Below are 20,265 nucleotides of genomic sequence, written 5' to 3' on the forward strand. Positions count from 1 at the left end.
TTAGCATCATAATACACAGCCATTTCTGAATAAACAGAAAATTTTTAAGGTGGCATCGTTTTAGGTTATATCTCATATTGTGAATGCCTTCACAACGAGTTGCCATGATATTGCACTACTTCGAATAAGTAACGCTTCACCTAAGGAGAAGACTAGTGTTACTTATTCTCAGATAGGTGCCACCACCCAGACAGCTTGAGGCTCTAGCCCTAAATGCGCCTTAGTCTAAATACATCATACACCATCAGGCATCTCTCATATTGTGGAGTTATACTTCATAACTGTTTTTGCCATCATTGCATCACTTGGGTACCTACCCACTCACTGACGAAGGGCCAAATAGCCCTGAAACAGTGCTGTCTGGGTGGTGGTACCTATCTGAGAATAAGTAACACTAGTCTTCTCCTTAGGTGAAGCGTTACTTATTCGAAGTAGTGCAATATCATGGCAACTCGTTGTGAAGGCATTCACAATATGAGATATAACCTAAAACGATGCCACCTTAAAAATTTTCTGTTTATTCAGAAATGGCTGTGTATTATGATGCTAAGCACTTTATATACATAGTCTAAATTTGTTCGCAGCTTGAGGCTCTAGCCCTAAATGCGCCTTAGTCTAAATACATCATACACCATCAGGCATCTCTCATATTGTGGAGTTATACTTCATAACTGTTTTTGCCATCATTGCATCACTTGGGTACCTACCCACTCACTGACGAAGGGCCAAATAGCCCTGAAACAGTGCTGTCTGGGTGGTGGTACCTATCTGAGAATAAGTAACACTAGTCTTCTCCTTAGGTGAAGCGTTACTTATTCGAAGTAGTGCAATATCATGGCAACTCGTTGTGAAGGCATTCACAATATGAGATATAACCTAAAACGATGCCACCTTAATTTTCTGTTTATTCAGAAATGGCTGTGTATTATGATGCTAAGCACTTTATATACATATTTTTATTATTATTTTTTAATACTTCTTTAAATATTATATTGGTTGTTATCATTTTATTATTGTCTATATGCTGTTGAAGCCCTTCAATAATAGTATCAACAACATCCTTAAATGATGTTGTTGATACTATTATCGCTCTGTAAAAAGCCATGTACAACTGACCATGGGGAAAAAATGGGAGATGGTAGGTAAATTTCAACGTGATTAAGGGTTTGTCCTAGAGCCTTACTGATTGTCACTGGAAATGAAATTTTGAGTGGAAATTGTCTTCTACACAATTTGAAAGGAATTGTAGGATCTTGGAGACATAACTGAATCCTGGGAACGAGAATAGTCTTTCCAGTGCCAATAACTTCTACTGCGACACAATGTTCATGCAAGCCTTTTACGATTATGTGTTCCATTAACTAATCCTTTATCGGAGTATAAATTTCTACATCAACATGCAATGATGCTTAGTTTCAGATGTAGTCTTGCGGTAGTAAACAGAATGGGGATTAACCATTCAAAAACTCATATTGCTCCGGGATATGCGGTGATCATTCCCTGACCTTTCCGCATCCTCCGTATTTAGTGGTGACGGGCTCGAACCCCGGTCTAATCAAGAAGTGTGTGCTATGCACTGCTGCTCCTTCCCACCTGGCTACGGAGGCGCCGGGAAACGTATTGCAGAATTTGGAAATTTGCATCTTTTGGAAATCTTCTGAAAGTGCATCATGGAACAACATCCACAGTTCACTGACATTTCTGGGTGCACAAAATGACAGTGAGACCATTTGTCATCACTATCCAGTTTTATTTTTTTCAGCAGCTGCTATGAATGTTGGACAAAAAAGTTAACTAATTAACTGTTCCCAAGATGAGTTCCATCACTCTGAGCTACTCTTACATACAATAATAAAATACACAGGAGATATAGCTTTCTGTATTTTGGATTAACCATGAACATTCGACTTATGAATTTTGAAAATATTTGCCTTTTTCCCCATTTAGTTTTATCATACGTATAATGTTGAGGAATTTCTACATAATGTAGTTGTCTTGCTGATTCACAACATAAGTAGAAGCCATCTTCACAACATAAGTAGAAGCAGGCCTGGTAATTTTGTATCTTTTGTACGTGCTCTTTCCATTGCATAGTGTTCTTCACCAGACACAAAATAAATAAGTTGTCTTTCTGCTAGGTGTATGTATAGTAGTCATTCAATTTTATATGACTTCATGTAAATAATCTTTCATGTAGCCACTATATTGTTTCTGGTGGACTAAAAAACCAAGCATTCAAATAAGAATTTACTTTATTGATTGTTGCTGCTTTGCTCTTGTTCATTCTATAGATATATTTTAGCTGCAATGTGCCCCTTGTGTGTGTGTGTGTGTGTGTGTGTGTGTGTGTGTGTGTGTGTGTGTGTGTGTGTGTGTGTGTGTGTGTGTGTGTGTGTGTGTGTGTGTGTGTGTGTGTTGTTGGATCATCGTCTTCTGTGGCCATAATGCACCTCTCAAAGTTTTTGCATTTTACTCTGATCCAAGCCCGAGGCAGGATTCGAACCCGCAACCTTTTGGTTGCCGGGCAGGCACTTTACCCACCTGGCTAGCCCGGTCAGCTATATATATATTTGTAAACAATATTTAATTATAATTTTGTACTTCTGTATTATATTATTGCATTGTTATTTACAAATAATATGCCTACATGTTAGTCAACACACATTTCACACCTCCTTGTGAATTGCAAATAGAAAAGCTGGAAATTAAACTGTTAAACCCAACCTATTGGAAAGGGTTATATTATATGGCTGCTCATGTAATAATCTTTCATGTAGCCACTATATTGCTTCTGGTGGACTAAAACACCGAGATTCAAACACAAATTTACTTTATTGATTGTTGCTGTTTTGCTCTTGTTCATTCTGTAGATATATGTCAGCTGCAATGTGCCCCTTGTATATATATATATATATATATATATATATATATATATATATGTATATACAAGAACTCCCTGACTTACGTAAGGGTTGCATTCCGCGGAACTCTACGTAAGTCAAAATTTCCCCCATGCTTGTGCAGCACTCATAACTGTGCTCGGTGAATTGATTGAATCAAAAAATTAAATGTCCGACGACCATGTAAACAGAATTATTTATTGTATTTATTCAATTTTTTATCTCATGCTCAGGAAAAATTACAAAAGCGTGCAATTTAAAAAAAATTTGAAAATTATAAAATTACAAAAAGAGAGAGGAGATAGACATAATGTCAGTAAGTTTTACCTCTCGAGCATCGTTGCTAGAATCAACATCTTCAGCTATTAAGTACACCGCTGCGGAGGATGAGGGCTGTGGAGATTTAGAAGGGGTCAGCCACTCAACCTCATGAAAGAACATATTAATGGATGACTGGACGATGGCTTTTTTTTCTTTTCATCGTGGATTTCTTTGTAGTAAGCAAGCATATCATTCACCCCTCTGTTAACTTTTAAGAATCATTTGCTGTCAGGATCCATCTTTTCAAACCTCGCCACTGCCAATGAAATTTTACGAAAGGCCATTGCCATCTCTCTGGTGATGAACAGTCTCGGCTCCTCGTTTGGTTCATTTTGAGCTTCATCAGCATTTTCTTCTTTCACTATCGCTACCTGCTAGTCAATAAGTTCTTTGTTAGATAATTCTTCCTCTATTAACTCCTCCACATCTTTGGCATCAACCTCCAACTGAAGTAGCTCTGTACCCTTAACAATCTTATCTGTAACCTCTTCATAAGATATCTTTTTCAAATCCTTCGAAGCCTTTTACGTGCTGTGGGCATATTTTCTTCCCTGTGCCATTTAAACAACTTTTAGTCATTTCCGCCCAGGCCTTATTTAATGTTTAAGATGGCATGGTAAATACTGTAAGAGTTCCAAAAGACTCAATGTAAAATTTTTGCGTCTACTGCAGACAATGGCTGGGCAAATGTTGTGCGTAAATAGCATGCTTTTAAATTCGAAATAACACCCTGATCCATAAGTTGGATAAGTGAAATCATGTTTGGTGGTAAAAATATGACTCTCAACACTCAAATTGAAATCATCTAGATGTGTAGGATGTCCAGGAGCATTTTCTAATAGAAGCAAAATCTTGAAAGGAACGTCATTGTCTTTATAATATTTTTCAACTTCAGGAATGAAGCAGCATTTAAACCAATCCCCAAAGAGAGATATTGTTATCCATGCTCTCTGTGATTCGAACAGAACTGCATGGGTATGGTGGCTTTATTGATGCCCTTAAATACACAAGCATTTCCAGAATGGTACACAAGCAGTAGTTTTAATCTGCAATCTCCCGCTGAATTGGCCCAAAGCAAGAGCGTGGCCCTATCTTTTGAAACCTTGAAACCTGCCATTGTCTTTTCCTGTTTGGCAATGTATGTACGATCCAACATTTTTTTCAAATACAGAGCAGTCTCTTCAACGTTAAAAATTTGCTGCGTTAAACAGCCACCTTCATCAATAGTTTTTTCCAACACATCACAAAATTTCTCTGCAGCTGCAGAATCAGCACTGGTGACTTCACCACATACTTTAATGTTGTGGAAACCAGCGTGATGCTTGAACCCATTAAACCACCTGTTGCTTGCCATGAACTTGGGTTCGGGTTCACCGTACTTATTCTTAATATATTTATAAATACTTGTTGCTTTTGCTTGAGTGGTCATTAGACTCGGGGACACTCACTTCCGAATCTGATTTTCCATCTTCAATACAGCACCTGAATGCTGTTTTGTGATCACGGGTGATCTTAAGTGCGTTGATCATTTGACACGTTCTTTTATACGCGCACTGTCTTATAAAATAGCATTCACTGTTGAAACAGCGAGACCTAATTCCCTTGCAATAGATGACAAACCTTGTCCTGCTTCATACTTCTTAATCATTTCTAAATCAATTTTGTTTCATTTCCTGGCACTACCACCATTAGCACTTTTCGTTGGTCACTTTCCCTTCATCATTGTAATACATAAATAGGAATGAAGAGAAGTTTCTAAAAATTTCTTTTTTATATGATCGAAGATTTCAGTGACAGGGAACACATTTCACCATAATAGCATAAAAACCCACAATATTGCAGTTATCAGGATTATCGCAAATGCAATAAGATCAAGTTTACTACCCGTTTATAATTAGATGCAGTAACAGAAAAGCCCAATAAACCAGAAAATGCAAACTGTTTTTATTGTTTTATGTTCGTGACCTCCAGAAACGTGCTTTAGAAAAATATCACAAAGGCATTCAAAATTGATTCTTATAACATATATAACGATGAAAGGTTAGTGCAATTTCCATTATAAATATGACCTTTTAGAGAGATAAATAGCTTAGTAAGCTAGTGAAATTTTCAACTTCCAAGGACTTGGAATGAATAACAAAAAAAAAAAAAAAAAAAAACACAATGTGTTATTGGGATCATATTACAATATTTTCACAATACCTCCATTTATTCCTACGGGATGAAAATACGTTTCCATGATTTTTTTTAAGTTTGCACCGGCCAGCAAAAACTTACATAAAGTTGAATTTCCATAAGTCGAGTATTACTTAAGTCGGGGAGTTCCAGTATATATTTGTAAACGATATTTAATTATAATTTTGCACTTCTGTATTATATTATTACATTGTTCTTTACACATAATATGTCTACGTGTTAGTCAACACACATTTCACGCCTCCTTGGGAATCACAAATAGAAAAGCTGGAAATTAAAATGCTAAAAACTACCCATTGGTAAGGGTTATATTGGAAGAGGGGAAGGCATTTGCATAAATAGCGAGTTCTAGGCTTTCCAAAAATGTTAATTTTTGGAAAGCCTAAAAATTGGTTCAGTAGTTCAGCAGATCATAAAAGCACAAGCAGGCATTACTGAAATATTATATATGATGTTCCTTCACGCTTTCTATTTTAATCAACAAACATTGTATAAAAAAAAAAACTTGAAAAATTAACTAATAAACTACAAAAAACATTATGTTCAATAAAGTTACCAGCGAATAAATACTAATCCTTAATGACAATCTTATTAACACTTTTAAATTATTAATTTTTAGTTTATAACGCTGCAAACGTTTTTTTTTTTTTTTTTCCAAACATCAAAAATTTTGTTTTTATTTTAATTTGATTTTACCCATAATAGAAACAGAAATGGCAATGATATATACAATTCAAATTGTTCCCAAATATGCACAGCCATTGAGTGACAATAATCAGTTGCAAAATACCTATCAGCACACCTAGAAAATGGCATATGAATGCTGAAGGTGGCACAAATTTAAAGCATCACTAAAAAACAGTGAAAACATACTACATTGAATACAGTTATAAAATATAACCAACCCCCTACAAGACACTGACACTTCTTTTGAAAGGAATACCATCAACAACAATTTCTCAGAGTTAACTGCTTGCAAGCTTGCTGCTACTGGATATTAAAAACATAGTCTGCAAAGATGGAAAGCAGTCAACATCACAGAACAGAATGATGAAATGATGTATTTAGGAACATGATTTCACATGTGCAGAACAACAGTAATTAAAAAATTAGTAATTCATCTGTGTTCATTACTGAATTTCTAAATATTTCATGTCTTTACTACAGTATCATTGATCTATTTAATCCATTTTTTATTTTATAAATACATTACAATTCACATAAAAAATTCAGTGTGTAAATCACAGTACAGCAGGCCCCCGTTATAACGCGGTTCGCTTTACGCTGATTCGCTATAACGCTGTTCTTATATTATAACCCGTATCTGACTATAACGCTGTCAAAACTCACTATAACGCTATTTTACTAGCATACAGATTGAATTTTTGGCAAATCCGTCTTCAGTCCAGTCTATTTTGAGCCTTTTTTTTTTTTTTTTTTTTTTTTTGGCAAAAGGAGAAAATAGTCACCATGAAATTAACTACAGTAATTATTTTTATAATTTCTACTCTATGTACAAAATTGAAACTTTCAATATGCTCTATTTTCTTGGTGTGGATAGTTTCAAGGGAGAAATTCTTTTTTAGTACACCAGCTGAAAAAATTTACCATCCAGTGTCATATGCTGTTACGAAGTCTGCATTTTCTGTTCTGACATGTAATAGAAAGATACTAAAAATAGATTTACTCCCTATCTCTTCTTTTGTTTTACTGTGGGAACTATAACTTGCGAAATGTTTTTCACACAATCAATCCCATGAGTGCTAAATGCAGTGCTGTTTCTTGTACAGTATTCTCTTGTCTTCTGAACTCCTCTGACCTTGTGGTCACCCGAAGTACATAAAATTTGTTTGTTTTACTGTTTTGGAAATTCCATAAACATTCTCCATGACTCACACCATAATTTATTACAGTATTTTCGTGCAATAAACAACCATTTGATTTTACTGCACGGTAAAATCGAACTTTTCAGATAAATAAAACATTTGTCACCGTCTTCAGCTCACTTGCCAGAGGAATTCTAGATATCATTCAGTGCATACATACAGACAGTTTACTGTACTCGAACATCGTATCACAATCAGTGCAACGAAGTTACATTTGCAGAGAGTTATGGCGGATAAGAATGAAAAAGCAACAATGTCTGGACGCGGTGCAAAGATCGGAAAGGTAAGAAAAACATTGAGTTTGAAAATTAAATTAGACGTTTTGAAGAGAATTGATTCCGGTCAAAGACAAGTGGATGTGTGCAATAATTTAGGACTGGCAGGTTCAACTGTAAGAACAATCATAAAAAATAAAGAATCAATTTTAGCAGCTGGAAAAACCGCTGTTCCCCTGCAGGCAACTAAATTGACCAGGGCTAGGCCGGCTATTATGATTGAAATGGAGAAACTTCTACATAATTTTATTGAAGACAACATTCAACGTAGAATTCCGTTAAGTTCAATTATTATTAAAGAAAAAGCGAAGAGCCTATATGAAGATTTAAAGGAAGCTCACCCCGAAAAAAATGTGGAACCATTTAATGCTAGTAAGAGCTGGTTTGATAGATTTAGAAAGCGCTATAACCTGCACAATGTAGCAATACAGGGAGAAGCTGCAAGTGCAGATCAACAAGGAGCCGAAACTTTCAAAAAAGAATTTGTTAAAATTATTGAAGAGGGATGTTATACTGCTCAACAAGTTTTTAACATAGATGAAACAGGTCTTTTTTGGAAACGTATGCCTAAAAGAAGTTTCATATCGAAAGAAGAAAAAAACATGCCAGGCTTCAAAGCGGCGAAGGATCGGTTAACTTTGTTGTTGGGTGGTAACGCTGCGGGGATTTTAAATTAAAACCACTTTTAGTTTACCATTCCGAAAATCCAAGGGCTCTTAAAGGTTTAGCTAAATCAAACCTACCTGTCATCTGGAAGGCTAATAAAAAAGCTTGGGTAACCAGACCGCTTTTCATTGATTGGTATGCTGAGTTCTTCTGTCCTGCAGTGGAAAAATATTGTGCAAAAAATAACATTGGTTATAAAGCTATTCTAATCATGGACAATGCGCCAGGACACCCAAGCAAAGAGAGCTTAGAAGACTTGAACAATCACATAAAAGTTTTTTACATGCCTCCAAACACTACGTCTCTGATCCAACCAATGGACCAAGGAGTAATTGCCACATTTAAAGCGTACTACATAAGGAACACCTTTTCCCAAGCTATTAAAGCCATCAACACTGAAAATGTACCGAGTTTAAAGGAGTTTTGGAAATCCTATAACATTAAAACCGCCATCTACAACATTTCAAGTGCCTGGGATGAAGTGACTCAGAAAACCATGAATGGAGTGTGGAGGAAAGTTTGGAAAAATTGCATAAAGCATTCCCAGGAACCTGATGATTCCGTTGAAAATGTTAAAACACAAATTGTTGAGCTCGGAAAAGAAGCAGGATTACACGAAATTAACGAAGACATCGTACAAGAGATGATCGACAACGACAGGGATGGCCTCTCTAATGAAGAACTAATGGAAATTTTAAAAGAACAAGAGCTTGCTATTGAGGGAGATGATGATCAAGATACTACAGATGAAGAACCGATGAAGTCGCTGACTGCAAAAGGACTTAGTGAAGCTTTTGAACACTTCGAAAAAATGTGTGATTATTTCCGGGAGAACGACCCTGACATGGAACGAAGTGCCAAGGTAATAAGAAATTTGAAGAAAGAAATGAATCCCTACATGTTGTTGTACAATGAGAGGAAGAAGGCCAAAGCACAACCCAAAATCGACTCATTTTTCAGTCCAAAGATACGAAAACTCGAGAGCACAGGGCCATCGAATTAATAAATTCATGATTTTCGTAAGTTAATTACCTCATAATTATATGTGTATATAATGTAGAATATTTTATATGTACAAAATTTTGAATATTAAGTATTTTTAATCGATATTGGTGCATATTTTCACTACCATTTATTATTGATTAGAAAATATCCTATGGAATAGACCGCAACTCACAAATACATATGTTACCTTATGGGAATATGGCGCTCGCTTAGCGCGGATTCACTTAGCGCTCTGTTTTCCCGGAACGAACTATCAGCGTTAAGCGGGGGTCACCTGTAAAGATAAACTGAAGTACATTACATCCATATTCCAGATTTGAATCCAATCAAACACTATCGGGATGAACTGAATGGCAGTCAAGACACAGCCAAAATGGTCCTCATCCATAGAACTGGCAAAGTGTCCACTCTTTTGTATCATTCCAAAGAAGAAAGGATACAAATTCCTACTAAAGGAAAATGGTTAGGAAGTATTCCATAATCAATCGATGCTATCTTTAATGTTAATGGTGGATTTAGACCTTAATAATTTCCTCAAAAAAAGTTGTTGTTTTTTCCAAAAACAAGGCATAATATTTATTTCTTATCAAGGTATATTCAGGCCCTACAAGAAAACAAGTATTATGTTTGCTTTTATCATTACTTCCATTACAAACAGAACATTTTGGCAAAAGAAGACTGCGACAGTAGAACCCTGGACAAACTATGGATGGCATCCTCACTTAAATTTTCAAATGATACACATAAGAGGACATACATGAACTGAAAAAGGGTGGTTGTATGAGAGATATGTTAAAATTTGCTTTCAGCTGAAAATTAACTATTATATTATTGAAGTCGGTCACCTAATTTTAGGAAGGATTAGAAAAATTATTAGAGGGGATTGACAAATGATACGGGTAGTTTTAATTTTTTTTTATCAAAAGGACAATCCTTCAATCAGCAACACATTTAACTTAGACATTCCACTCAAAGTCGCAGTACTTTATTACACTCAGGATCTTGGACATATTTTCATGTTTCTTTTAAACTAATAGCATGAGACAGAGGAACTGATTGGAATGCCTATACATTGTGCAATGAAAACTCTTTTAAACTTTAATTTTAAGGTAACTGATAAACCACTGGCCTACGTGAAGGTTTCACAAAATACGGTTACTTTCTGTTTGTAAGATCCAACAGAAAAACATCACCACTATAATTTCTAGTAACTTTAGAAAGATCCATTCTTCAGAAATCTCCAAATGCCTATCACTAATAGAACTGAAATGCGTCCATGCACGGGTAAATAAGGTACATTGAGTCCTCGTATAGCATGATAGTTGTGTTCCTAGAAACCCTCGTGCAATGCAAAATCGTGCAACATAAACAACAGGCCCTATGGGAAAAATAGGGTTAGGTGCCGACCACCCTAGATGCAACACACATTTGTAACAAAAACATTACCAAACACAATAAATAGTCGTAATAAAATACGTATTTTATTACGACTATTTATTGTGTTTATTATATTGTATTATATATTTTATTACGGCTATTACGTAATAAAATATTGCTAATGCTTTTGCTTCTATCGTAGGCAAACTTGTTTTTTGTTTGATTTTCTATCCAAACAGATGACAGCTGTCTTTGTGTCTTAATCTAATGGATTTTAATTACACTTTGAGTTGTTCCTGCTATGAAAGTTGTTTTTATTTTCTCTGCATTCTTTGTAATTCTTGGCCTTGCCTCATTTAGGTCTGTAACACATGCAATATCACATGGTCTTTAATTTCGCTCAAAGCGTTCCACAATTTCATATTTTTTCTCTATCGACAGAGGTGGACTGGCCATAAGCCTTACTGGGGAAACTCCGGTGGGCCGGAGGCCGGTGTGATTTTGGCCATAAACCATAGTATGAGGCCACTATAAATTTTCCCAGGTAAGAATTTGACCCAGTCTGCCTCTGTTTATCGATATTGCTTTTCTTTTTCTCTCTGAATCTGCAGTGTCTTCACCAGGATGCTTCCTTTTCACACCTTTTAAGTATTTTACTCATTTTTAGGGAATAAAGCACAATTACAAAACGAGGAGGCACGCTTGATACACATAAACAAAGCTGCGCACGTGTAGCAACTGAATAAACAACACCGTAAAGGCAGAGATACACTATTAACACCTCACATTTTAATAAGGTACATTTCTAGGGGTTACTACCATAAAACAATAAAAAAAATTTCCAGTTGCGTTTCTGCTAGTGGAATCTGTTATAAACTAGTAGTAAACTCGATCTAATTGCATTTGCAATAATACCAATAGCTAGAATTGTGTGGGTTTTTATGTTATTATGGTGAAATGTGTTTCCCCTTCACTGATATAAAAAACAAATACATTTTCAGAATCTTCTCTTCATTCCTATCGTGTTGCGTTTGGTTGGGGTGATTCTGCCTTCAACTGCCATTTCTTGTAACACAAAGGCGAATCGTGTATAAGCGAATTCGGTTCGTGTTATATAATATATCGTTCCCCTATTTATAAATCGTGTATGATCGAATTCGTGTAGTGTAAACACATGTTATACGAGGACTGATTGTACAAGCAGTGCGACGTGGATGTTCAGGAGCATGTGAAGACCCATAATTAGTAAATTGGCACGAACACTTATGTTTCCTGAAGACAGAGGTTGTAAAGGGGGTACCCACAAGTTGGACTAAGATGTCTAAGAAAGGAAGAGTATCGTTTGTTTCCAGTTCAACAGTAAATTGAATAAAGGGTGAAAGAGAAATGAGATATTGGAGAAGTTGAGTTTCTGATTCTCAAGTAACAACAGCAAAGACATCATCGACTTTCTGACACCAGAGGGTGATAGGAACAGATAGGTTCAAAAATATATGACTCTCAAGTTCCTCCACAGCAATATTAGCTATGACGGAACTGACAGGAGCATCCATAGCTATTCCTTGGATTTAAAGAAACAAAGAGTTGTTAAATGTGATCATGCTACCAGTCAAACACAAACTGAGGGAAGTACAGATGTCATCAAAAAGAGTGAGGTCCTGTCCTTCAAGGTAGCATCCCCATCCAAAGGTTGCCTCACACAAGCAACAGCCACAGGATCAGAAGTGAACAGCGAGACCATATCAAAGGAAATCCTGACCGTGCCCTCAGAAATGATAAAATCCTTAATAATGCGTAAAAAATGTGCACTAATAGATAGAGTATGGTCAGTTCTCCCAACAAGGGGTGCTAACAATCTGGCAATGTAGCACTCCTCGTACCTTATTTACCCATGCGTGGATGCATTCCAGTTCCATTAGTGAAAGCCAATTGGAGATTTCTAACTGCAGTTATCCCCCTGGTGTTCTGGATAGGTGTGAGTTACAAGCTCGCAATTTTGTGACCCAATCATATCATCCCCACGATAATGAATTTATCTCTATTGCCTACTTTCCTTATTATCCAGGAATGTCGGAACATCGTGCTAGAATTTTACACTCTTACCATATACGTTATGTGCAACCCCCTGGTAGGAATTTGCATTCCATTATTTCCAAAGTGAAAACACCTATTCCTCCTTTTTACCGTATTACATGTCCAGATTGCGGGATGTGTTATGTCGGTAAGAATGCCAGGAGATTAAAAGATAGCATCTCAGAGCATGACGTGGCTCTCCACAGCACTAACTTTGAATGCTATGCTGTTGCTGAACATTACTGGGTCAAGCAACATAATCTTGATCCTCGACACAACCATCGACTATTCATGTGATTACTAACAATGCTCGTGGACACTCCACATAGCCAGCTGTAACCGTACTATGAATCTTAATAGGCGAGCACACATACACCCCATTATGGAGTCTGCCAATGTATAGTGCAATGAGCTGGATTTCCTTATGCATACGTAATACTGCATTACCAGCACCAGAGTTGTGATTTTACGGTCACACCAGTCATCTTCTGTTATTTTACCCAATGGGTATATATATATATATATATATATACTATAATTGAATTATATTAAATATTAACATGTTAAATTATAATAAAGTGAATAAATAAATAAATAATTAAGCATTCATTAGAGGCAGCGACATGCAATTCCTCCATATGAAGCTGAAATACATCCAATATTTTAAATTAAATAAAATAAAACATAAGCCAAAAGAGAGCCAAAAGAGCCAAAAGACGTGAAATATCACCAAAAGAGGGTTAAAGGAACTACCAAACGATAAAAAAATCAAAATAAATTAAAATAAAATAGATATTTCACGTCTTTCGGAATGGGTACCTCTCGGGGGGGTGACCGCTAAATTAATGTAATTGGCATTATTCTAAATTTTGTATAGTTTTTGTTAACTGGATTTAAAGTTCGAAATTATACAAGGGTTTCTGGGCTACTATTTATGTCTATTCTTTCTTTTCGTTTGTTTGTTTATTTGGGTTATTTTTATGTTAATTTTCGCTCTACAGTTTTTGCCATACTACTGGCTTATGTTTTATTTTATTTAATTTAAAATATTGGATATATATATATATACACAGTACACCAACTAGCTGATGAAGGGACACCTCACCCTGAAAGCTTTTATTTATACATATTTTAACGCTTTTATTTTATTTTATATCCACTTTGTGCTTTAATTATGTATATATCTATTTATTTATTTATTTAATCAAGATTAACTTAAACCAGTTTGTCGGTCATTATTAGAAATTATAGTGATATGCAGCCAGACGCTCAAGGATTGTTTTCTAAAGAAAACCATTAAACTGAACTACATGGGAAAAGAGGGAGACAATTTTTATCAGGGAGAATATTTTATTTTCCCCCCCTGGTAAAAATTGTCTCTTCCACTGGCTGAACCAAAAAGCTTTTCTTCCAACTTTTCATATAAAGTTTCGATCAATGAAGAATTTCTGTGCTTGTTGACAGGAGAGACTACTTCTACATGGATGAGTTACATTTAAAAAAAAAAGGGTGCAAGAATATTTGATGATGCTAGCAAGACAGTGTTCACTGGGTCAGAAAACTGCTAGCTTGGGGGATACACAGAATGAACAGTTAACAGTGGCCGCAGGCAGAGGCAAAAGTGATTCTTGCACTGCTTCTATTAGAATGAGCAGCAGCCTGGAAAGCAAGGCAATGGAGATTTCCAGTACTGCTGGGAGTCATAGTGGAACAAATAAATACATGGGCTGTGTTAGGGTAACTAAGAGAAGAAACAGGTGTATGCATACTTGCATGTACACCAATGCTAGGAGTATAGTTAATAAATTTGATGAGCTTGAAGTGCTAGTCAATACATCAAAAACAGATATTGTTGGGATATCAGAGATGTAGTGTCACACAGATATAAGCAGTGCAGAATTGGAATTTGGGAGTACAATGTGTACAGAAAGGATAGACAGGACAGGAAGGAATGAGGGATTATGCTGTTATTGAAGAAACACAAAATCTAAGGATGTGCATCCAACTGATGTTGGTGGACAATGCAATGTTGAGTCTGTTTGGTGTGACATAAGCACGGGGAAAGGAATAAAAAAGAGTAGCTGTGTGCTATAGGCCTAATGAGTATAATGAGCAATTGTGCAGAGAAATAGAGTGGGCTAATAAATCAGAATGTCTTATAATGGGGGATTTTAACTTTCCAGATACTGACTGAAACTTGTGGATTGGTCAATCGCACATTAGCAAGATTTTGTAGGTTTACTGAATGACTGTTTTCTGCAGCAACATGTTCAAGAGGCAACCAGAGGGAGTAATACTCTTGATTTGATTATCAGCAGTGATTATTCATGCATTAAGAATTTGCAGATAAAGGAACCACTGGGTGAATGATCACAATGTACATATGTGGGAATTACTTAAAGATGTAACTACCATCAAGCCTAAAGGGAAGGACTTTTGCTTTCGTAAAGGTGACTGTACAGGTCTCAGACAGTTTTTAAATTCTGTACAGTGGGATAAACTGATGATGTTACCAACATTGAGGTCTAAATGGGAAGCCTTCAGGGACTTCATTTTGGAGGCTACTAGGCTTTTCATTCCAACTAAGAAATACTGTTCAAAGTTTAGGCCTAAATGGATTTCAGATGAATAATGAGGCTCGTAGCAGAGAAGAAAAGTGTATGGGATGCATGTAAAGTATAAGATGACACAGAAGATATGGCAGATATAAACTAGTCTGTAATCAAATCGCAAAGGAGGATAGGCAGGCGAAGGCAGATTATGAGAAATCTTTGGCAAAGGATGCAAAGAAAAACAGCAAAGAGTTCTTTACTTATGTAAACTCTAGAAGGAAAGGGATGAATCAAATTGGACCACTTAACACAGATGGGTTGACTACTGACTATGGACTGGAGGTGTGCAAATGTATCTCCAATTCACAAAGGGGATTCAAAAGGTGACACAAGTAAGACCTGTTATAGACCTGTTAGTTTAACTGGCGTTCCGGGGAAAATAATGGAATCACTGGTTAAAGAAGTGATGCAGGATCATCTAGACAAGACTGCAGTAATAGTTAAGAAACAGTATGGGTTTGTTAAAGGGAAGTCTTGTCTGACCAATTCGATTGGATACTATGATGTGGTCACAAAGGAACTGAATGCCAAAAATAATTTTGTTATCATATACTTGGATTTCAGGAAAGCTTTTGATACTGTTGCACATGGAAGACTGCTGCACAAATTGGAGAGGTTTGGCATTAAAGGTAAGTTGCTACAATAGATAAAGGGATGGTTGAGTGGGAGATGACAGAGAGTGGTAATCAATGGACATTACTCTTTGTGGACAAATGTTATTATTGGAGTTCCCCAGCATTCGGTGTTGGACCCATTGTTGTTTTGTATATTTATCAATGATATTGATGAAGGTACATCAGGTTCAATGTCAAAGTTTTCAGATGATACAAAGGTTGGCAGGGTTTTTAACGACAGCATGCTACTCCAACTGGATCTAGATAAGTTGGGCAAATGGGCTGAGAAGGGGCAACTGAAGTTTATATGGGTAGCAATATGTGTGGTACTACACTCAAGGAAGTGGAAAATGAAAAAGACTGGGGGTAATTGTGCAGTCAAACATGAAGTTTGCTGAGCAGTGTAAACAGGCTGCCAGGGCAGGTCATGGAGTCTTGTCAATGATACATAGGAATCTTGCTAGCAGGGACAGGGAGGTGGTTATCCCATTACACAAGGCAATGGTCAGGCCACACCTAGAGTACTGTGTACAGGTCTGGAAGCCTCATTTTAGGTAGGATGTAGAGTTGCTAGAATGAGTACAAAGAAGGGCAACAAGATTGCTGAGGGGAACGAAGGAGTGCTCTTACCAAAAAAGGCTTAAATTCTGCAAACTGCAGGGCCTGGAGAGTAGGCACCTGCTAGGTGATTTGATTGAGGTGTATAAGCCTTGAATGGGTTGAGCAAGCTGAATGCTGATGGGATTCTTCCTATTACGTAGATTAAGAACCTAAGGGGGCACAGATTCAAATTGAGGAAAGACAGTTGTAGAATAGATGTGCGGAAATTTGCCTTTATCCCGTGGGTAGTTGATTGGTGGAACAGACTTCAGTCTTTTATTGTGGAAGTTAATAGCCTAAATAAATTAAAGGCAGAGCTGGACAGGCATTTGGAACGAATGGAGGGGTGAAATGGGAGGGGTTTTTTTTTTTTTTGGCTGATGCTACATAAGTTTGCTTTCTTGCATCGTATGTCTCCTAATGCTAATGCTAATTTTATTAAGGTTCCTCAATAAACAAGGAACTCGATTCTGCTACCTAACAGAAAATTTAACCAATGCAAAAACTGAAAAAGGAATTTTCACTGTGCCTCAAATAAAGAGCCTTCAAGGATAATGTATTTGTAGCAAACTAGGAGATTGAACTAGCAGTTTTACAATCATATAAAGCAGTTGTGCACTGTTGGAAGAAAGATAAGGTAACTATCGATCTCTGGGTCAACTTTACTATAACTTTATGAAAATATTGGCTGCAAAATGTCTTTCAAAATTCATTCTCATCTCAATTTTTCCCCTTTAAAATTTTGGAGATGTAATTGATAAGTAAGAGGAACACTTTCATCTGGACATATCCACAACAGAAGAGCAGTACCAAAATCACTAATATGTAATCTACCATGATGGTAGTTCTGGCACATAATAACCTTAGATGCTAATGCACCAATAAAATCATAATCTAATCTAATCTAACCATGATGGGAGATTACATCTCAGTGACATCTCAGAATTTTTGACATGACTGGATTGTGTCACAAGAATTATTCTTCAGTTTTGCCAATGGATTCAAAAAAAATTGAATGTCATTTGAACATTACAATTTATTTTTTAAATATATATAACTTACAATTATCCTCTTTGAAAGAACATGACACATTATTTCTGTAAAATCTGCTCAGTAGTTTATCTATTCATGGCATTCACTGCAATGCACAGCCTGAAATCCCAATAATTTTTGATAATTTGACCCAACTTTGTAATAGAAAAGGTACTTTATTCAATCCTACTAAATATAATAGCCCATCAATTAATTATTAACTAGGGGAGAGGAATAAACTCTAAACCTCATAATTTCATAACAAATATGGAAAATCTTCAAAATTATAAAGTACTTTATAACCCCAGCCATCTAAAAACACTGATTTATTACAAAATAAATCTTGTAATAATCAAAGAAATGTAAAAATAAAAATTTATTAAAATATACTAGTAAAAAAGTGAAACAAAAAATTTTATGAGATAAAAGCTAAAATATATGAATAGAAATAATGGCAAAGGTAAAGAAAGCCAACACGAGAACCACGGCAAACTATGCGAAAATTTCCGGACAAACTGGTTGCAGCAAACCAGTTTGTCCAGTAAGTTTTCCAAAGTTTGCCATAGTTCTCGTGTTGGCTTTCTTTACCTTAGCCGAAATAAAGATGATAACAATACATAGATAAAGGACAACAGTCAGTCTGATCATTTTTATGATCAAATTGACTGACTGGCAGGTACTTACATGTGAATTTTTACAATAAAAACATGCCCAATGCTGATGGAAGCAGTAAGAAGTGTTGGCAACTTGCTTCAACTACATCTCTATTTTATTTCTTCTTGTCCTTTGCTTTAAGTATGTACCAGTGAAATGTCCAGCAAAGAATTATAGTATACACATCAAGAAAAAATTATATAAAGTACAGAAGAAATGTTTTTCATGTAAATGGTGATAAAAACTGTTTTGTATAACATCCAATATTCCAATCAACTACAAATGGAAAGCAAGTTGTGCCATGAATCTGAAAAGTTTTTTGCACCAACAAAAATAGCAAGTCATTAAGAGCAATGAAAAATAGCTAGACAAAAAAAAAAAAGTTAGTTACCTGTTTCAAAGCATTACTTCTCATTATAAAACCTTTATTATCACATCAACAAAGTGAATTGTTATGTCTTACTGAAACATTTTGTGAAATAAATATTCCCTTAAGTAAACTAGTCAATCTAGTAATGACACCATAACTCAAAGCAACCTTAAAATATAAGCTGGATTCTGTGTGCTTCACCCATTCACAAAATTTAATTACTGTGTGAAAGCTTCAAGTCTCAGCTGAACATTATTTGAAAAGTGCAAAGGATTAGCTTAGTTTGTGATGAAACAAGGTAAAAAAAAAAAAATCTCTGAGGGAATTCCATATACTTTTCGTTAAATACCGGCATTCATAACTAACAATGTAAGATATTTGTACAATGCAAGGGAGAAATGTCTCAGAGTACTGTTTCTGAATGGAGTGCTTGTTGCTTGCCCAACTTGCTTGTTAAATTTAACAACTAATTTAACAGGAAGAAAAATTTTGCAAGCATAAATAGGTGGTTAGTAATCAGTTTTTGATTGAAAAGGAAGTGTCACTAATACGTTTCAACCACAACAGTAATTATGTTGTGGAACAACTGGTTCTATGCCACTCTGTTTTATTCAAAACACATGCAACATTATTCTAGTTTTTTTGTGTGTGATGAAGCAAGCTGTCAAACTCAGTTCCCTGTCCAAATTTGAAGATCTATCCAAAAGTAATTGTTGCCAAGTGGTTTAGAAGTAGGAGTAGTAAGATAGATTCAAAATATAATAGTATCATTATTGATATATAAAACTTCAGAAACAAAAGCACACAAAGGTACAGAAATATTACAGAGGTACTGAATAGCTTCGTGATATAAAAAACTGGGCCCTATCATCTGCAAATGACTCTTCGAAGAACTGACTTAACATGTGGTGAGAAGACAAACATTATCTTAGGAAAAACAAACTGCTTCAGAGCGAGTCTGCCACTGGCTTTACCACATATAAATTTTTTTACCAATAAGAACTATGAATCTGCAAGCACCCATGGATTTTATATTCAAAGGCATTGCTTTCTTTAAAGATAACATATTTGCAATATCAGAGTTTTGCACCAACTATGACTGCCTCAAATTCTGCTCTTAACATCACACAGAAGGTGAAGATGTTAAACAACACTTCCCAAGATTTATCAAAAATGGCATTACATTCCTTATGAGCACTGGTAAATAGTGTTGATGTGGATGCTTCATCATCATCAGCCATTTTCAATCCATTGCAGGATGAGGGCCTCTCCAGCAACTTTCCAGTTCCTTCTGTTTTGTGCAATGGTCATCCATTTACTACCCACAAACTCATGAATTTCATTTTTCCATCTCCGTCGTTGTCTTCCAGGTTTTCTTCTAGCTCCTCTCAGGGACCATTCTGTTATCCTCTTAGTCCATCTGTCATCATGTCTTCGAGCTATGTGACCTGCGCAAGACCATTTTAGTTCTTTAGTTTTGATAAGAATGTCCTTTACCTGAGTTTGCTGCCTAATCCATGTGTTTCTCTTCTTATCTAACAGTCTGATTCCCAATATAATTTGTTCCATTCTTCACTGTGTCGTTCTCAGTTACTCTTCCATTCTTTTGGTGAATGCCCAAGTTTCACTTCCATAAGTCATGGTGGATATACATTGGTTCATTATTTTATGTTTCACACAAATT

At 35.9% G+C, this 20,265-nt stretch overlaps 1 protein-coding gene across 1 annotated transcript in view; it reads right to left on the reverse strand.

Moving 5' to 3' along the window:
* The window catches only part of nonC (serine/threonine-protein kinase Smg1), a 1,411,261-nt gene that overhangs the window by 1,139,248 nt on the left and 251,748 nt on the right, over positions 1 to 20,265 (reverse strand). The gene's annotated exons all lie outside the window — the stretch shown is intronic.

This window comes from Mastigoproctus giganteus, chromosome 7 (genome assembly GCF_048544385.1).
Source record: "Mastigoproctus giganteus isolate SK-2022 chromosome 7, ASM4854438v1, whole genome shotgun sequence".
NCBI lineage: Eukaryota > Metazoa > Arthropoda > Arachnida > Uropygi > Thelyphonidae > Mastigoproctus > Mastigoproctus giganteus.